Genomic DNA, 20,419 nt, shown 5'->3' with positions numbered 1-20,419 from the left:
TGGGTATATAAATGAAGATAATCCTTCCTGACTACTCCAAATATTTTCTTAGGCACGAAGAAACAGAAGCTAACATTTATTAAGCACTTACTACGTGCTAGGCACTATGCTAAAAGCTGCATCTACGGGGTCTCACTGAATCTTTATGACAGCCCTACACGGAAGGTATTATTAGTGTTCCCATTTTACAGACCAGGAAACAGGTTTCAAAGGTAAAGCAACTCGCCTGAGTTCACACAGCTAGGAAGGAGCAGAGCCAGGGTCCAAACCCAGGGTTGTATGACTCCTTGACACTGGCTGAACAGGACGGGAAACTGGGAAAAAACAGCCCATCAACCAACCCATTGTGCTAGCTCCCAAGTGCCCAATACAGAGTGAGTGACATTTCCTAGATCTTGTTGCTGGAAGTGGAGGCAGAAGTATGATCTGGAGATGCAGGACCTAGTTAGTGTGAGACTGATGGGGTAAGGCCATTGACAAACCAATATCTCTTGCAGCCAGATGCTGGGGGGCAGTGAGGGCTGGAGAGCAGATCAGGAAGCAGGAGTGGAGCCACTGGAGTGAAAGGTTCAGGATGGAGGGCAGAAACAGAGAGAGGGCGGGGACCCATCTTTACACAGTGATGGCGTGTGTGTGTGTGTGTGTGTGTGTGTGTGTGTGTGTGTGTGTGTGTGTGTGTGTGTGTGTGTGTGTGTGTGTGTGTGTGTGTGGTGTGCGTTGCAGAGAGGTGGTGGGCTATACAAGTTGCCCAGAGGATCCTGGCAAGTCCAGACAGATCCACGGGTGTCCCGGGGGAAGGGGACTGGGGGCCATTTGCCAAATACAGGGGCTGCACACCTGACAGGGGCGGAGCTTGTGCGGTGGCTTCACACCCCTTCAGAGCGCTTTTGTAACCACTGCCAAAATCCCCAAACACCAGCAGTAATAAACAGTCTAGTTCCTAGACCAAGAGCGCCAGGCCCAGGGACCAGGTCTGATTCTGCCCCCTGCTGCATGGGGCCTGACGCATGAGGGCATTTTCCAGAAAGGGACACAAAGAGTCAGATAGGCTAGACTTGCCCCAGGTCTCTAGCTTGCAGGTGACAGATTGGGATTCAGAACCCTGGAATCCTCTTGCCCCAGAGCTGTGGTACCTAGAGCAAGGCGGCCCTGGGGGAAGTCTGAAGCAGCTTCAGCCTGACTCTCTCCAGATGTCTGGATCCTCGGCATGGTCCTCCTGTCTCCAGGGAAGAGTGCAGTCCATCACCCGGTCCCCTGTGCACAGTAATGGACCAGGCCTGGGATCAGGGCCAGGGCACAGGCAGCTGACCTGTCCAGGGACCGAACCCAGGGCCAGCTCCCTCTGGACTGCACAGAGCTGCTTGGCACCCCATCACCCCCAACTACTGACCCATGCTGGGCCCCTCCTGACTCCCTCCACCTCTCTGCTGCACGCCTCTGGCAATGCTCCTGCAGGGAAAAGGCCGCCCACCCCACGCCAAGCGAGACCTCAGCCCAGTCCTGAGCAAACCGGCTGGCCCCTGCCTGGGAACACCCTACGTGTGGGAGAGAACTGCTGAGTGCCTGTTCTGCCCCGGCAGTGTCCCGGGGCCTCAGGGCAGCTTCCTGCTGCGTCCTCCCTCCTCAGCCAACTCTAGGACGCCGCCGGAGCACTAACTGCCATGCATATTCCCTGTTCTCTCTGTGACCCCAGGGTCACAGAGAGAAACCCCTTACGGTGATATGATTCTGAGGTCAGAAGAGGTGTCGGCGGCCACAGCAACCATACTGTCGTATATGAATGGACCTGCTATGTGCACGAGCGGTGCGATGCTCTCCATGCACGATCGCTACTCCTCACACGACTCCGGGTGTAAGGTGTTAATAAACCCGTTTTTTTTTGTTGTTGTTTTTTTGTGGTATGCGGGCCTCCCTCTGTTGTGGCCTCTCCCGTTGCGGAGCACAGGCTCCGGACGCGCAGGCTCAGCGGCCATGGCTCACGGGCCCAGCCGCTCCGCGGCATGTGGGATCCTCCCAGACCAGGGCGCGAACCCGGTTCCCCTGCACCGGCAGGTGGACGCGCAACCACTGCGCCACCAGGGAAGCCCAAACCCGTTTTTCAGACAAAGAAACAGAGGCTCAGAAACTTGCCGGGATTTAACCCTCCCACTTGCTACTTCCCACGTTGTGCATCCACTGGGCTAAATTCACCATGAAGTGCAAGTCAGATTAACCCAGAAGCTGAGGTTCTATTCCAGCTCTGCTCCTGGCCTTTACCAACACATATGCTACCCCTCCCCCACCTCTCACCCACAGGAACCCCCCCCCCCCCGCCTTCCCACTCCCCAGAGGCCCACCTGAGACACATGCGACCCTGCTCTAGGAGCTAAAAGATGTAAAAGGAGGGAAACTGGCATCTGTTGAGCAACAACCTGTGTTGAGCACTTTCATATATGCTTTTCTAATTTAATCTCTTCAACCACCCTATAGTGAATATCCCCATTTTACAGAAGAGGAAGCGGAGGCTCCGAGATGGGAAACTGAGGTCACACAGTCACGTACAGTGCCAGGATTAGACCAGGTTATCTGAATCTAAATCCACGCTTCTGCTGCACCAAACCACTTCTCAGCTCTGTCTAGATGCCATTTGAGGGTCCTGGCATACCTGCCATGTCTCCTCTGTCCATGACCGCCTGCCCCCGCCCTACCCAAGCCCTGGGTCCATGAGCAGCAGGCCAGGGATGAGAGGGAAAGGGAATTCGCTTCCTGCCCAAAGGCTGGAGGACCTTAGAGCCCAGGACAGCTCCCAGCTGCCCCCTCAGCCCCATGTCCATGATCTGGGCCTGCCCTCCACAGACCCAAATCCAGGTGCTGGGCTGGAATGCCGATTCCTGGCCGGCTTCTGTCAGTTCCCCTCCAAGGGGCTGGTCCTGTTTTCTGTATCACACACTGGCCCTGTGTCCTCCCCTCCCCCAGTGTCCTGCTTCATCATGGACAGGCCCTTGGTATGGGGACTCCCAGACCCCTTTGGCTCACATACTGCTCTATGGCTCCATCCTACCCAGAATATCCTTGAATGTCCATATCTGACTCTTTGTTTTCAAATTTTCTGACTGTTTTGAAACTGTGACTGTCAACCTCACACCTTAGTTCCCTCAACCCACCAGCCATGTCTGCCTGGACTTACTCTCCTCCTTCATACGGCCTGTCTGCTCCGAGATCCCAGGGTGCCCCGTGGCCCTGCCTGCAATGACCAAGGCACCCAGTTTCCATCACTGGGTTTCATGCCCCCGAACCTCACTGTCTCTGTCTTGAGTCCCTCATATCACTGGTGAGCCCTCCCTTCATTATCTGCAGGCCCCAGTCCTAGACCCTGATGTGGGCCAATGTTCCCTAAGGCCCTCCTTGTCCCAAGCTCTTCAAGCTTGGACCTCAGCCAAGACATGAGAGCCCAGACCTTACAAATGTTCCTGGCCTTACCCAGATGGCCTCTCTGGCCACCGTCCAAGCCCTGGCTTGACAGGCAGTGGACAGACTCTTGGTGTAGCTCCCCAGTGGTGGTCAGGATCAAACAACAGGCAAGTAGACTACAAAGCCCAAACAGGGTTTATCCCCATGACAACAGCCACAAGCACAACATGGTAATATATGTACCCAGGAGGCCACAGCTGGTACAGGCGGCTGTGAGTCACTCATGGCTCAGCCTCAGAACAAGTGGAACTGCGGTTCTGGTATGCACGCTGCCCTGCTGCTGGGGGCAGAAGAACAAAGTCTAGAAAACCAACATTTTCTACTTCTCAGCCCTGGTCTGGCTCTTTGACTCAGGACTGGTCCCATCATAATTTATCCCTGACCATCAGGTTCTCGGGGTCCTTCAGAGAATGCCCAACTCCACCAGTCATTACGGGAATACATATTGAAACAGCTTCACAGCACCGCTCCTGACCAATATGGCAAGACAGGAAAAAAATCAAAACAAAATAAAACTGACTTGTGGTTGCTGAGGGGGAGGGGGAGGGGGAGCGGGGAGGGAGGGTTAGGGAGTTTGGGATTAGCAGAAGCAAACTATTCTATATAGGATGGATAGACAACAAGGTCCTACTGTAGAGCACAGGGAAATATATTCAATATCCTGCAGTCAACCATAATGGAAAAGAATATGAAAAAGAACACACATACATATATATATATATATATATATATATATATATATATATAAAAAACCGAATCACTTTGCTGTATAGCAGAAATTAACACAACACTGTAAATCAACTATACTTCAATAAAATAATTTTTTTAAATAAAATAAAATAAAACAGCTCCAAACAAATAAAAACGATGAACCTTACTATTGGAGGGCTGTGTGGACTGGCCACATGTAATTGGTGCCATGGTAAATGGGTTCAATATTTCCAGAGAACTATCTAGCAATATGTGACAATATAAAACTGTGCACATCCTTTGACCTAGTGATTCCGCTCGGGGATTGCTTCCCAGTGAAATGTTAAGAAAGTAATTTGTACAGAGGTATTCATAGCAGTGATATTTATAACAGCAAGAAATTGGAAAGGGCCCAAAGGTTCAGCACTTGGGGACTGACTCAGCAAACTGGGTCGAGTGAGCATCTCAGATGCTCTGCAGCCGGGAGGTGTGGATGCGCGCAGGGTCGGGGGAATGGACATGCGTTCCTGGGTAGGCCAGACAGGAAGTGACCCAGCTCAGAGCCCCACAGACTCCAGCTCCACCATGTAAATGTTCAGTCAGTTACTTCACGTTACCTTCAGGTTGATTCAGTTAAGTCAGTAAACTTCGTGTGAATTAGGAGAGCTTTAAAGGTCGTTTTTCAAAAGACATTAAAAATGTTAAAAAAAAAAAAAGGAACTCCATCGACAAAATTCCATCATGATCCTTGGGCACGCTTGCCTTCCAAGATGTCCTCTCTTGAACCTCTGTTCTCTTGTGTCTGTGCAGAAGGAGCCAGGCTCACCCGCGGGACCAGATGGGGGCAGCGCAGGGGCTGGTGTGGACCTGGGGGCCCAGGGCCCTGAGATGGCTGTGAGGACCACAGGCCTGTGCATGAGGCCCCAGACACTGTGGTGGTGCAAGAACCCCATCCTTTCAGGCTTCATCCTTCTCTTCCTGAGTCTTTCTCCCTCAAGGGACCACCCTGGGCACATTCTTTCTTCTCTGTGTCTCAGGAAGAGGTTATTAAAGAGGCCTTCCCCTCAAATGAGATTCTGGGGGGCTAGAACATCTCCGAGAGTCAAAGCATGAGCGTCTATTGGTGGCATTGCAGGCAGAGGCCGGGGCTTCCACATGCCTACAGTAGGACTAGCCCGGGGTATGAGTCCTCACCCAGCTACAGCGCTCCTTCAGAATCACCTGAGCAGCTTGCATAACAGAGATTATTGGGCCCCATCCTAAACTCTTTGGGGGTAGGGGCTGGGAACGCGTATTTTTCAAATCTCCGGAGGTTTGCACGAGGCAAATCACTGTCCTAGAGCCTCCCTTGCCTAAGAAAGAAGCCATGGGTCTGTCTTCCTGGGTTCCTAGGTTCAGAGGGCTCTTATTTGGACCAAAGGCCAGCTTGCAGTCAGCAGTCATGGCAGAGACCATAGCCCCTCACACACACACACACACACACACACACACACACACACACACACACAGATACACACATAACCCTCAAGGGAAGGCCCCAGCCCAGTAGCCTAGAACATCGGGGAAGGTCCTCCACAGGCCCCTGAAATGGGAACCAGCCTCCTTAGGTCCCCAGAGACCTAGCTTCCCAGCCCCTGCCTTGGCCCCAGCATTGTGTGTCCCTGACACAGGCAGCCTCCCAGATGTCCGGTTCCCCCGCTGCCTGCTGCAGGGGCACCAGCTGCAGCTGCTCCTGGTACACACCCACGTCCCAAGGGGGGCATCGGGGCCTGCGGCCCCTCCCGCCCAGGCCATACTTACGGAGTCATTTTATAAAGCTGCGTCCTCCTCTCAAACAGCGACCCTCCCCAGGCCCAGGGCCACACCCCGGCCACGGGCGTGGCCTGGGCAGACTCGGTCTCACCGCCCCCTGTCTCCAGGACTCTCTTCAGCTTCACATTGGTGCTTGAGTCCCCCAGCCTGTTGTCAGGAAACACCGAGAGTCGTCAGCCCTGCCCCCATCCAACCACCCTGCCACGTGACAACCGCTGCAGTGGCCTCTGTGGTCCTGGGGAGCTGAGAGAGCAAGGGGAAGGATGCGGAGGGACTCTGGATTGGGGGGCTCGTCCCAGGGATGCTGGAGTGAGTTTCTGAGCCCTATCTAGGATGTTGAGGAGTGACAGGGTGGAGGCCACTTCTGCTGAGATCTTCCTCCAAACTGTTCCCGAGGTAGCAAAAGACCTGCGGACCCCGGAGCTCCCCAAAGGCACAGTCTTCAAGCCTGTGTGGCCTGATTTGGGGGATCTGGATGCCTTCGGGGGTAGGGGCAGGGGCAGCACCACCTTCCCAGCAATGGCAGGGCTGTACACGCTGGGAATGAGCTTGGGCTGAAGGCGCGCGGGACAAACAGGTATGATGGCCGGCCGCACTGAGCTGGCCGCCTCACGGCAGCATCCCGGAGCGAGGGGGTGGGCAGCACCCCTCCCTAGATCAGGGGCCCTGCCCTGAGGGAGGGAAGCCAGGCCTGGGCTTCTCGGGGACGTGAGGTCACACAGACTTGAAGGGTCCAAGTTTTCCCTGGGGGCACTGGAAAGACATTTCTGCTCGCATCTCGGGCCCCCCTCTCATCAGCCTCCCGCACCCTGGTCTACGCCCAGCCTCCCTCCGGTTTGCTGATAGTGCCCGACTATGAGGGGTGTTTGGGGGCAGCTCGGTGGGGCTGGAGGAAGCCAGGGTTACCGACTGAGGCCTCAGCCCTCGGTGGGCGTCGTCACGGAGGCCAGACTTTAGGAAGAACTCAAGTGTTTTGCATCCTGTGCAGAGAATCTTTGTTCTGCTTTTATAGCAACAGTGGACAGAGAACATCAAGGGACAGGGAGGCCCCTTGCTGCTTCACAGCCAACCTCACGCTGTGCTGTCCCCGGGAGCCGTGGGGAAGGGCCGGTGTCACACAGACCCCCATGAGGGAGCACTGATGGCTGAGGCTGGTGACCCACCAGCCAGGAGGAGGGAGCAAGTTGAGCTGCATCAACTGCTGAGATTGCCCGCAACTAGGCAGAGCCAAATCCTGGGTAACCAAGGGCATGACCGTGACTGTGCTACATGGGAAATGGGCATCGAGGCTCACACAGTATCTGTCTGAGGATATTCAGTTTTCTCATCGTGTTTTATTACCCTTCAGTCTCCATAGTGTCTTTGTGGACAAGGCTTCACAGACTTGGGATTCTCTGACCCAGTGGTTCTAGTTGGCAACCAACATAGAAAACATAAAAGCAACTGGCTCTGGACGAAGCTGGGGGAGGGCGGGGACTGGAGCACTACACCCTCAGCTTCTCCCTCCACCTCCAATGATTCCCTGGAGTTAGTTCTGGGTGACCCTGGGGCTCCAAATGTCATTTGAAAGTCACTGGTCTGGTCCAACCTTCCCATTTTCAAAAAAAAGAAGCTGAGGCCCAGAGTGGGTAGTGGTTTGCCAAAGGTCACACAGCAAGTTGGTAGCAAAGCCAGGACTGGAGCTAGAACTGAGGCCCCAAGACTCCTAAGCATTGTGACCTCCAGCTCCTACCGAAGGCAGCCAGCCACCCGGCCCATGGTTCTGAACTCCTCCAGCCTTCTCCCGCCCACTATCTGGCTCTCGCGAATGCAAGGACCTGGCGTCTGGGCCACTTCGTCCAGAAATGAGGCCAAGTCAGGCACCTGAGTTCCTGGCCCTTCAGGACTGGATCTGGACACCTGTTCTGAAAACCTTCTCATTCTTTTCTCCCGGGGAACCTCTCCACTCCCACCCCCCAACCCCCTGCCAACCTGCTGGGACTCCCAACTCTACTTCCTGATGGCTCCCCTGAGCTCCAAATGCCTCAGAGTCCCTCCAGAAGAACCCCAACTCCCCAGGTCCAACACTGAACTCATCTCCCTGCGGACCTGCTCCTCCTCCTATGTTTTCTGGCAACATCTACCCAATCCCCCCAGAAACCCAGATGCCACCCTAACTCCTCTGTCCTTCAACTAGCCCTGTGGGTTCGACCTTCAATGCCCTCCTATCAGTCCCTCTCCTCTGTCCCCCGTGGCTCTCTCTGGGTTTAGGCCTCATGTGTCTCCAGCCTCCTTCCAGTCTCCTGACCTCCAGTTCTGCCTGCTCCACGAGCATCACACTTTCCAAAGTCAATCTGAGCACATCACCTTTCTGCTAACAAGGATTTTTCGACAGGCTCATTCCACAGGACAGAATCCAAACCCCTGTGAGGCTGTGTGAGCTGCCGCCCTCTGTCTCCTGCTTCTCCCTGCCCTCCCCTCCAGGCTGGCCCACCTCTGCTTTGCTCCAGTCCCCCTTCAAGTCTCCTTCCAGATCTCCCCAAGCGACTTCATCTTTCTCCTCTCTCTGCCTCTGCACACACCCTCTTCTCTCCCCAGATCACGATTTCTCCAAGGGTGGCCTGAGGGTCGCCCGCTTCGCTATCCCCAAAAGCACACTGCAGACTCCTGGGCAATGCACCGCCCAGACTGACCGAAAGAGAGTCTTTGCGTGTTTAACAGAGAGCCCATGGGTGCTGCGCACCCAGTGCTGGGGAGCAACTGCATCAGGCCAGCTGCCCTTGTCCTAGCCTCCCTCCTTCTCCAGCTGGGCGAGGGGTCTCCTTTCTGCCCCACGCTCTCAAGGGAGTGGCTGGCTGGGACTGGGTGTTTCTTCCTCTGGGCTGTGAGCTCCATGCAGGCAGGGACCATGTCTTCCTCCTACTTGGGAATCCCCAGCACCTGGCACAGAGAAGGGGCTTAGGTAGCTAGTGCTGAATGAATGGGGCCTCCAGGTGAGCCCCAAAGCCCAGGAGCAGAAGGAGGTCCCAGCTGAGCTGGTGACCCGCTGCAGCTTGTCTGGAAATCTGAGAAGTGGCTCCCAGTGTCTCTGAGGTTGCACCTGCCCCCTTCCCCTCACCCCATGCACAATAAAGGAGACGTGTGGTGGGGGGTAGGTAACTAGGACCTACTGAGAGCTTCACACAGCGATGCTTAATACCCAGGCCTCCAAACAACGTTTGCATGCATACATACATAAGTTTATTATAAATTTTGCCGACGTAAAGGATGTATAGCACATAATTTACAAACAAAAATTCCATATAGCCAGTTGATAGTCCCCCAAATCAATGTGTTCATTGATTTTTGCTTATGCTCTAGCTGGAGCCAACCTATGGCTGCAGTGACAAATGGGCATAGTTCCAACTTGCGTGTTGGTTGATATTTTCGTTTAACAAGTAAGATGAAGGTGAAACAACAAAGGTGTGTCAAAACATCACTCATTCATCTGTGATTTGAGTGACTTCTTTGCTGAATCGGTTAACAGTTTCTGAACACTGGAAAAATAATTCTTCAATAGTTTGTGCTATTCACAAAAAAGCAGCCACAGACATGACAAACTTGAAAGTTTAATCTGCACTCCTAAAATTGTTTTCCATCCCTTTCTTAAGTCTAGACCATCAACAAAAGAATAAATCAGGTCTTAACTTGTAGCATCTGCTGACTTCCAGGGAAGAAATACTTCGATTTTGAGACGTGACTGAATGCGGAGTCGGGAACAGATGCACAGCAGTGCCTCCAACAGACCAGCCGCCACACAGATACAAGGGACACACATCACCTCAAGAGCACAGATGCGGTCCAATGTAGTAAAAAAATTAACAAGTGGGGAGTCTGAGTATTTATCACCTTTGTTTTTAACATTATTTAAATTTACATTTATATAGTTTAAGTATTAATAACAGCTATATTTAGCAACTGGCTTACAAAACTTTCCCTTTATTGTACAATTGATTCTCGTGGGGCGATGGGAGCCAGCTCCAGGACAGCAATCCTAAAGGACTGAACATGACCAGCTGTAACCCACCAGGCCACCAGAGGGGCCGGTCCTCTCCCCAACCCTCGAGAGTCTAGGTTGTGAGCTGCCAGGGATGGGATCGCACTCGTTTCCCCACATGAGCCTCAGGTTCCTCAACTTGGAGAGGAAAGACTACGGCCACCAATGCCTGTCCCTTCTCCAAACACACTCTGCACACTCACGTGCTAGTTCATTTCCATCCCTCCCCCAGCACACACATATACACATGCGTGCGCGCACACATGACCTCGGACACACCATGCATGTAACTTCATGCAGCCCTCCCCCTCCCAAGCCACACCACATACAGTAATGTGCCAGCCCCTCCTCCAGGTGCAGGCGAGCAAGCACGTGTGAAGCTGCCTCCCAGACATCACCTCAGACGCGCCACATATATATTCTTCCTGCAGCTATATCTTATACTCACCACTATCCACATACCCTACACCACAATATACACACACGCACGTGTACCCGAAACGCCTTCACATACTTCGTATGCGCATCTCCCCCACCAAATACCTGTTACCCCCGACTCAAGGCATCTCACACCTCAACGGGTGCCATACCCTGCCCACCATGCACCTGCCCCACTCCAGACGTACCACACACACCTCCAGCACGTACGCACACACACCATGCATGCATGTACCCCATCACCCGCCTCATCCCTCCACGCTTGCCTAGCACAGGCGTTCACACGTCCCACCCTGCACGCGAGCTCACGCTCCAGGCATCTTCATATCACCCCCCCTTTCCAAGACAGGAGACGCCGCCCACCCCCCTACCACAACTCTAAGCCCACCTCCTGGATCAAGGAATGTGAGGGGATCCTGGCAGCAAAGGCCGAGAAAGCTGGAGTGAGCTTCCCTGGGGTCACAGCTCAATTCCTGGAGGTCAGGCCCTGGCATGAGGCCCAGGGAGGATGACACAGGACGGGACAAGGGATGGGACAAACACTGCTGGCTCGATATTTTTGTGTCCTTCAGACCCAGCCTCAGGCACCCTGGGTGGCTCCAGCAGCCCACCTCCTTCCTGCTCTCCCCAGCGCCCCACCCCCCAAACAAAGATGCCCCACCTGCTTCCAGAAGCTCCTCCCACGCCTGGCCAGAGCAGGTCTCCCTGGGGCCTGCGGGCCTCGCTCAGGAGCAGTGAGTGCTGAGCTCAGGCTCTCCTGGGCTGGTGGGAAGGTGAGCAGAGAAGTCAGGGCCCCCAGCTACAAGCTCCACAGATGCTTGCAGGACGCAGGGGGCGTCCCCTTCCTGTCTTGCCAGACTGAGGCTGTGGCAGAGGCACACCCTGTCCTTGGCGGTCCCGGCCCTCAGACCCACCTGAAGGCCAGGCCCTGCCCAGTCCCCCCGACCACCACCCTGTACTCCTTTACTGTCCTGGCCACCTGGCCCATTATGGGCAGAGGTGGGTCCTGGGTTGAGAGGACTATCTCTGCTTCCATCACCCCAGCATTTGTGTGGCCTGGGTGAGGGCCTCCCTCCTGGGCCTTGAGGGAGGAGGAACCAGTGTTCAGCAGATGCCAGCTGGGCTCCAGGTCCCATGATGGGCAGATGCCAGCACTTCTGCCTAGAGCACCTCCAGCTCACTCTAAGAGCAGCCTTGGACTGGGTCTGATAGACACAGGAAAGTCATCTCAATGGCACATCACCCCTCCTTACAGCCACAGCCCGGCATCAATCCAGAATATTGCACCAGGCCTTAGTGGATGATGGTGAGGTACCCACCTCTCTCTTTAGAAACTGTTTCTCTCTCTCTCTCTCTCTCTTTCTCTCTCTCTCTCTCTCTCCCTCCCTCCCCCTCCCCCATCTCTCTCTCTCTCACACACACACACACACCCTAGACTGGCCCTAACCTAGTGCAGCCTGTTTTCTCTGGACTCCACATCCTGGTCTTCCCAGAAGATGCTGCCTACAGGTTTCCATGGAAACAATAGTTGGGCTCCCTGACTACTGAGTTACAACAAGCCCTTCTCTCTGCCTAACTTAGGAGGCTTCCAGGGGACCCAGGCTGGGCATCTAGGCCTGGGCTCCAGACTCACCTTGTGGCCAGAGGCTAGTCCCTAACCCTCAGGCCTCAGTGTCCCAGGGGCTCAGTGAGGATAAGCTGGTGACACTGCAATTAATAATTTTCTTACACATCAGAAATATCTAGTTAAAAATATAAAACAAGAGGTTCTATCCTTTTCACAAAGGCAATAGAAGAAATAACATATCCCGAAAAACTTTACAAGAAATGTCTCAGATATACAGGAAAACATACTAAAATTCTAAAAAAAATCACAAGAAATCTTACCTATACAAACACCCCTGATTTAAGGAGATGCATACTCTGCTCCTGTCTGGTATTATAATTTTGGTATGCATTTCTACAAATGAATTTATAGATTTGATGCCATTCTAATCAAAAGTGCAGTAGGATTTTTTTAACTGGATAAATTTATTCCAAAATTCATCTGGAAAAATAAGCCAATTTTCCAAGACAGCCAAGAAAATTTTATAAAAGAGAAGGAATAAGGAGGCACTTGCCACATCAGCTCTCAAACTGTACTAAGACTGAAATAAGCAAAACAGTGGAACTGGCTTGAGAATGCCCAAACAGACCAATGTAGTGTGGAAAGGGACTCACGTCTATAGAGGAAATTGGCTTATGATAAAGATGGCCTTTCAAAAGACTGAAGAAATGTTGTACTATTTACCAAATGGTTTACAGATCAACTTGCTATCCATTTGGGGGAAAAAAGTTATATCCCTACTTCATATCAGACACAAAAACAAATAACAGACGGATTAAGATTTATTGTAAAAAAGAAAACATTTCTTCAAGGAGAAAACATTAGACAATACTGTTCTAATCATGCATAGGGAGTAGGGGAGTTTTTCTAAGCATGTCCCCGAATCCAGAAGGCTACAGATTTTATTAGGTTCAAAACGACAGTCTTCTATATGGCAATAGACACTGTAATTGAAGTGAGTGCAAAGTTGGCAAATGTGCAATGGGGTGGCACGTCATATATTGCTGGGGAGAGTGCTGAATGATGGTCTTTCTGGAAGGAATGTCTAATACTAAAGTATCAAAGACCTTTAAAGACATTCATTCTTTTTGAGCCATTAATTTCACTTCTCTGAAGCTATTCTAAGAAAGTAATCAGGTGAGCATGGAAATTTATGTACAAAGATGTTCATCACTGAGAATTTAGAAATTATTGAAATAACCAAAATAGGAGAATGATTAAATAAATTTCAGTAAGTCCATAAAAAGAGCTATTATAGAGCCGCTAAAAGTTTTCAATATTAAATGATATGGGAAAACATGTTACATGAAAAGCTTAGATGACAAACAGTCTACACAACTTTGCAAAAAGGATATATGCACACACAAACATATATAATTGCTTTGTGAACGAACTCAAACTGCATATTTTTTTGGATAATTCCTAAGAAGATTTTTTTCCAAAATAGTACCTAAAGAGAATTAAATCCATTTTCTTGATTAACAAACAATTTTCTGCAATAGCAGCACAAAACAAAACAACCTTATTTTTAGAATTCACTCTGCAATGTCCACAACTTGACTCCACTCCACTCTGCAAAGCTTTACTGTTCCCAGGGGCATGACAGTAACTAGTTCTGGGCATTGGCTATACAAGGCTTCTTCTCTCACCCTGAGATTAAGCTTTTCCTATGTCACAACAGCCTTTCTTTGAAGAATATTAGTGCAAAGTTTATAAAAATGCATCCCCCAAAAGGTCCAAATGCTGTTGGTAGGGCAAGTGAAAATTAAGTGGTTGAGAAAAACACAGGAAGAAAGAGCTAAGAGGCAGAAAAACAGCAGAGCATGTATTTTCTTTAAGGTCTTATAGTCAGACAGTTTATTTTTAAGACGACAGACTTCACTGAAGGGAAAAATAACATAGGACTTTACCCTGATTTTTTTTTTCTTACTTTATCAGATGTTTTTTGCTTTATGGTTTGGCCAGCTTTCTTTCCTTCCTTCCTCCCTCCTTCCCTCTCTCTCTTTCTTTTTTTCTTTTTGTATGACCTAAGGGTTGCCAGGAGTGGGCACATAGTAAAAGATTAAAAAGAAATACATGGGGCTTCCCTGGTGGTGCAGTGGTTAAGAATCCACCTGCCAATGCAGGGGACACGGGTTCGAGCCCTGGTCTGGGAAGATCCGACATGCCTCGGAGCAACTGAGCCCCCGTGCCACAACTACTGAAGCCCGTGCACCTGGAGCCCGTGCTCCGCAACAAGAGAAGCCACCACGATGAAAAGCCTGCGCACCACAACGAAGAGTAGCCCCCACTCGCCACAACTAGAGAAAAGCCCACGCACAGCAACAAAGACCCAACGCGGCCAAAAATAAATAAATAAAATAAATACATTTATTAAAAAAAAAATACATGAAGGGTAGGAATTCCCTGATGGTCCAGTGGTTAGGACTCAATGCTTTCATTGCTGTGGGCCCGGGTTCAATCCCTGGTCAGGGAATTAAGATCCCGTAACCCGTGAGGTGCAACCAACAAAACAAAACAAAACAAAACATGAAGGAAAAGGTGCTCAACTTCACTATTCACCAGGGAAATGCAAAGCAAAACAACAATACCACACACTCACCAGGACTGCTAAAATAAAAACAGTTTTGGTGAGGATGTGAAACAACCAGGACTCATATACTGCTGGCAAAAGTGCATTTGTAGAACCATTTGGGAGAACTTTGGCAACACCTGCTGGAGCTGAACAGAAAACTCAGCAATTCCACTCCTAGGTACATAGCTTGCAGATATGCATACACACATGCAGCAAGAGACAGGTACAAGAATGTTCATAACAGCAGTAGTCACAGTTGCCAAACACTTTAAACTCCCCAAATGCCATCAACAGTAAAATGGACATATAAACTATGCTATAGTCACACAATACTACACAGTGACAATAAATGAACTACTGTACTTGCCTAATCTCACAAATATAATATTGGCAAAATAAACCAGACCCCAAGAGGATATAACAAATTATTCCATTTATATAAATGTCAAACACAGGCAAAATTAATCCATAATGTTAGAAGTCGGTTTAACTGCTTTGGAGGGGGAAGTTACCAGAAAGGAGTTCAAAGGGAGTTTCTAGGGTGCTGGCAATGTTTTGTTTCTTGGTCTGAGTTTTGTTAAGATAACTGTGTTCAGCTGTGAAAATTCATTATAATCTGTGTACTCAATATTTGTGCATTTTTATGTGTACTATACTATAAAGAAAAGTTTAAAAAATAGAAATAAATCAAAATGCTAACAGGGGTTGCCTCTGGGTGTTAGGATTATAGGTAATCTTACGTTTCTTCCTTATATTGTTTTATGTATCCCAAATGTACCACAATGAACATATTTTTTTTTAAAATTTTAATATTATTTTACAATATATGTTCATACCACATGATGCCACCATGTTTCTAAAAGGTGTTGTGAAGTTGGCCTGGGCAAGAGCCCCTACTTTTTTTCCTGAGGAGTATCCATTTCCTCTTTCCTGAGCCTGGGCCAGTGGTTCCCAAATCTTTCTAGACATCAGAGTCTCCTGGGGAGCTATTTAAAAATTCAGATTCTTGGGCTGACTCCCAGAGATTCTGATTTAGTCGTTCTAGGCTGGGCTCCAATATGGCATCCCTCAAGTTCTAAGGTACTAGGACTACACACCACAGTGTCTGAACTGTTGAAGCTTCATCTCTCCCTGCTGGACACGGGCTGGGAAAACCTGCCTGGGGCACTGATCATCCCCCTTGGGTAGGGCTGTGAAGTGGGGACCAGACCCTAGGATTTGGGAGCTTTCTGGGAGAGTGAGAGCTTGGAAGGCCCAAGGCAGCCCCTGCTTCAGCCAGACTACCGGAGAGGGAGTACAGCAAAGCCCTTAAGAGCACAGATATGGAGTCAAATAGACATGGGATCAAATCCAGCTTTGTGATAAGCTCTGTGACCTCTCAGGGCTTAGCCTCTCTGAGCCTTAGTTATATCACAGGAATTCACAGGGATTCTAACACATATTTCACAGAATTATGAATGTTAAATAAGACAATTTATGTAAAACACTTAACACAAAGCCTGGCATGCAGTAAGATCACAATGTTAATAGTGATGATATCTACTATATGGGAGCATTACTTAATACTTAATACTTATAGAATTACTACATTTAATTGAATATTGTATTTAACATTATATATATTATAGAGAGAGACATTAATTGATATTGAGTATGGACAGTCCAAATAATGGAAAGTCTGATGTTCTGATGATTGTTTTAAGAAATACATCTTTACCTATTATGGTATGGTCCCCTTTGTAGACACTATATATCAAAATACTCATATGTACGAATTCATTCATTCATTCAATAAAGGTTAAGTGCACAAGCCTTTGAAAGCTTGCCTCACCACTTATGTGACAATGTGACTTTGACCAATTTACTTAAACACTATGTGTCCCAGTTTCTTCATCTCATATTGAGAATGAATATGGTGGTTGAGACTGTTACATGAGTTAATATGTGTAAATGGCTTAGCACTGTGTGGTACACTGTAAGTCCTTAGGAAATGTTGGCTATTATTGTCCATTCAACATTTATTCTGTGCTTACTGTTCACATGCACTGTAGGCTGAGGACCCAACAACGAAAAAGACAGACATGGCCCCTGCCTTCATGGAGCTTGTAATCGAATGACAGTAATATATATAAACCACTTTTAAAATGGATGAGCAAATGGGAACTTTCCTAGCAGAGTTACATTGCATGGTGGCATGTCCCAATCATCAAAGCCCTTCACCACATCCTATTCTCGAATCTCTTTTCAATAAGAATTTCCTGTGACACATCAGGCTCCTTGTGGCACAGTTTCTGACTTTCATGTAGGAGACAGCTCTGCCGAGAAGCCTAAAACCCAGCTACCCCAAGACCCTCCCTGGGGCTCAGGCCCATGAAGGCCAGGATGATGATACAGCAGGGCTCCCTCTGAAGCAGGTATAAATGCAGCCACATGAAGGCTCATGCAAGTCTAGCCCCTGTGCAGTAGAGCACGAACCCTCAAGCCCAGTGTTACCCAGCTCTGGGAGGAAGGCTCTGCTGCACTGAGCTCGTCTGCTCTGAGACAACCAGGCCAGTGAAGTGCAGCTGGTCTTGGGTCTCCTTGTTTCCACCAGCCATGCCTCCATACCCAGCTTTCATTCATTCAGTGCACTCACACTGAGCACCTACTCCTGCCCTCCACCAAGAGTACAGAGCCAAGATGGGGCTTTACCCTCAGAGAGGTCACAGTCCAGTAGCAGATTCACATGTAACCCATGATTACAGTAAAAGGAAAATGATACTAGATGACAATTTGAATACACATATGAAGAACACTGGAAATGGTAAATATGTAGGTATATGTAAAATATTTTTTCCTCATTAAACAAACAAACAAACTGAATCCAGCAACATATAAGAAGGATTATACATCCTGACCAAGTAGGATTTATCCCAGGGGTGCAGAGTTGGCTCATCATCCAAAAATCAATTAATATAATACACAATATCAGTAGAATAAAGGACAAAACCACACAATCATCTCAATAAATGCAGAAAAAGCATCTGAAAAAATTTGACACCACTTCATGATAAAATCATTCAACAAATTAGGAATAGAAGGGGATTTCCTCAACCTGACAAGGGGCATCTATGAAAAACCAAAAACTAACATCATACTTAAAAGTGAAAGGCTGAACACATACCCACTAGGATCAAAACAAATCTATTCAACATTGTACTGGAGGTTCTAGCCAAGATGAACAGGCAAGAAGATGAAATAAAAGGCATCCAGATTAGAAAGGAAGAAGTAAAATGATCTCTATTCATAGATGACATGATTTTGTATAAAGAACACCTAAGGGTCCACTAAAAGCTATTAGAACTAATGAACAAGTTCAGCAAGCTTGCAGGATACAAGATCATTATATAAAATCAGTTATATTTCTATATACTTGCAGTGAACAATCCAAAAATGAAATTAGGAAAACAATTCAATTTACAAAAGCATCAACAAGTACTTCGGAATGAATTTTTTTAAAAGAAGTATAGACTGTTCATTGAAAACGACAAACTTCTTTCAAAGAAATTAAAGACCTAAATAAATTAAAAGATATCCTGTGTTTATGGATCAGAAGATTAAATGTTGTTAAGATGGCAATACTCCTCAAATTGATCTACAGATTCAACACAATCCCCATCACAATACCAGCTGGTTTCTTTGCAGAAATTGACAATCTGGTCCTAAAATTCATATGGAAATTCAAGGGGCCCAGCATAGCCAAAACAATCTTGAAAAAGGACAAATTTGGAGAGCTCACACTTCCTGATTTCAAAACTTACTACAAAGTTACAGTAATCAAGACAGTGTGGTACTGGTACAAGGACAGACTCATAAATCAACATAGTAGAATTGAGAGTCCAGAAATAAACTCACATTTACAGTCAATTGATTTTTGGCAAGGATGCCAAAACCATTTGATTGTAGAAAAAATAGTTTTTTTCAGCAAATTGTGCTGGGACCACTGAATATCCAAAGTAAGAAAAACCTGGGAACCCCCCACCACCACCTCACACTATATACAAAAATTAACTCAAAATTACTGAAAGACCTAAATGTAAGAGCTAAAACTATAAAACTCTTAAGAGGAAACATAGGCATAAATCTTTGCGACCTTTGATTAAACAATGATTTCAATAGATACGACACCAAAAACACAAGCAACAAAAGAAAACAATAGGTAAATTAGACTTCATAAAAATTTAAAACTTTTGTGTTGTAAAGAACACCATCAAGAAAGTGAAAAGACAACCCACAGAAAGGGATAAAATAGTTGCAAATTATTATCTGACAAGGGACTCCTTGTATCTAGAATACATAAAGAATGCTTACAACTCAGTAATAAAAAGACAGTCATTTAAAGATGAGCAAAGGATCTGAATAGACATTTTTCCAAGGAAGATACATAAATGACTTACAGGCATACCATTAGTCAGTATTAGTCATCAGGGAAATATAAGTCAAAACCAGAATAAGATACCACTTTACACTCACTAGGATGGCTATAATCAAAACCACAGATAAAATGTGTATTGGTAAGGATGTGGAGAAATTAGAATTCTCATGCATTGCTGGTGGGAATGTGAAATGGTACAGCCACTTTGGAAAACAGTCTGGCAGTTCCCCAAAAAGGTTGAACATACAGTCTCCCAGAAGTTCTACCCTTAGGCATATACCCAAGAGAAAGGAAACATGTCCACAAATGTTCACAGCAGCATCATTTATAATAGCTAAAAAGTGGAAACAATGTGAATGTCCATCAACTGATGAATGAATAAACAAATGTGATATATCCATATAACTGAATATTATTTGGCAATGAAAAGAAATGAAGTATTGAGACATGCTACAACATGAATGAACCTTGAAAACATTATGATAGGAAAGAAGTCAGTCACAAAGGACCACATATTGTGTGATTCCACTTACATGATACGTCCAAAATAGGCAAATCTACAGGAACAGAAAGTAAATTAGCAGTTGTGTATGGATGGGGGTGGGGAGAGGAAAGAGGAGTGACTACTAATGGGCATGGGTTTTTTTGGGGTGGTGTGGGGTAAATGAAAATATTCTAAAATTGATTGTAGTGTTGGCTGCACAACTTAAAACACATTGAACTGTACACTATAAATAGGTGAATTGCACGGTATATGAATTATATCCCAATAAAGGTATTTTTTTGAAAGATAATTGACTGTTTAAAGCAAAAATAATGACAATGTATAGTTGGGTTTATATCAAAAGTAAAAGCAAAATGTATGACAACAGCTAAAAGACAAGAAGAGGGAATGGAAGTATACTGTTGTAAGTTTCTTATGATATTCATGAAGTGGTATAATGTTTTAAGGTAGACTGTGTTAAGTTTAAGATGTACATTGTAAACCCCAGAGTAACCACTAAGAAAAACAAACAAAAACATAAACAAAAATAAGCTAAGAATAGAGATAAAAGACACCCAAGCTAATAACTAATAAGCTAAGAAGAGAGATAAAATAGAATCATAAAAGACACCCACTCTCAAAGAAAGTAGGAAAAGAAAAGAAAACAAAGAACAAGTGGGACAAATAAAATACTAATAGCAAGATGGTAGATTCTAAATCAACCATACTGATGATAACATTAAATGTAAGTGGTCTAAACATTCCAATTAAAAAGCCAAACCCGGGCTTCCCTGGTGGCGCAGTGGTTGAGAGTCCACCTGCCGATGCAGGGGACATGGGTTCGTGCCCCAGTCCGGGAAGATCCCCCATGCTGTGGAGCGGCTTGGGCCCATGAGCCATGGCCGCGGAGCCTGCGCGTCCGGAGCCTGTGCTCC

Source organism: Physeter macrocephalus, chromosome 16 (assembly GCF_002837175.3).
Source record: "Physeter macrocephalus isolate SW-GA chromosome 16, ASM283717v5, whole genome shotgun sequence".
Classification (NCBI taxonomy): Eukaryota; Metazoa; Chordata; class Mammalia; order Artiodactyla; family Physeteridae; genus Physeter; species Physeter macrocephalus.
The sequence above is the reverse complement of the archived record's forward strand: the minus strand, read 5'-3'. Positions refer to the sequence as shown.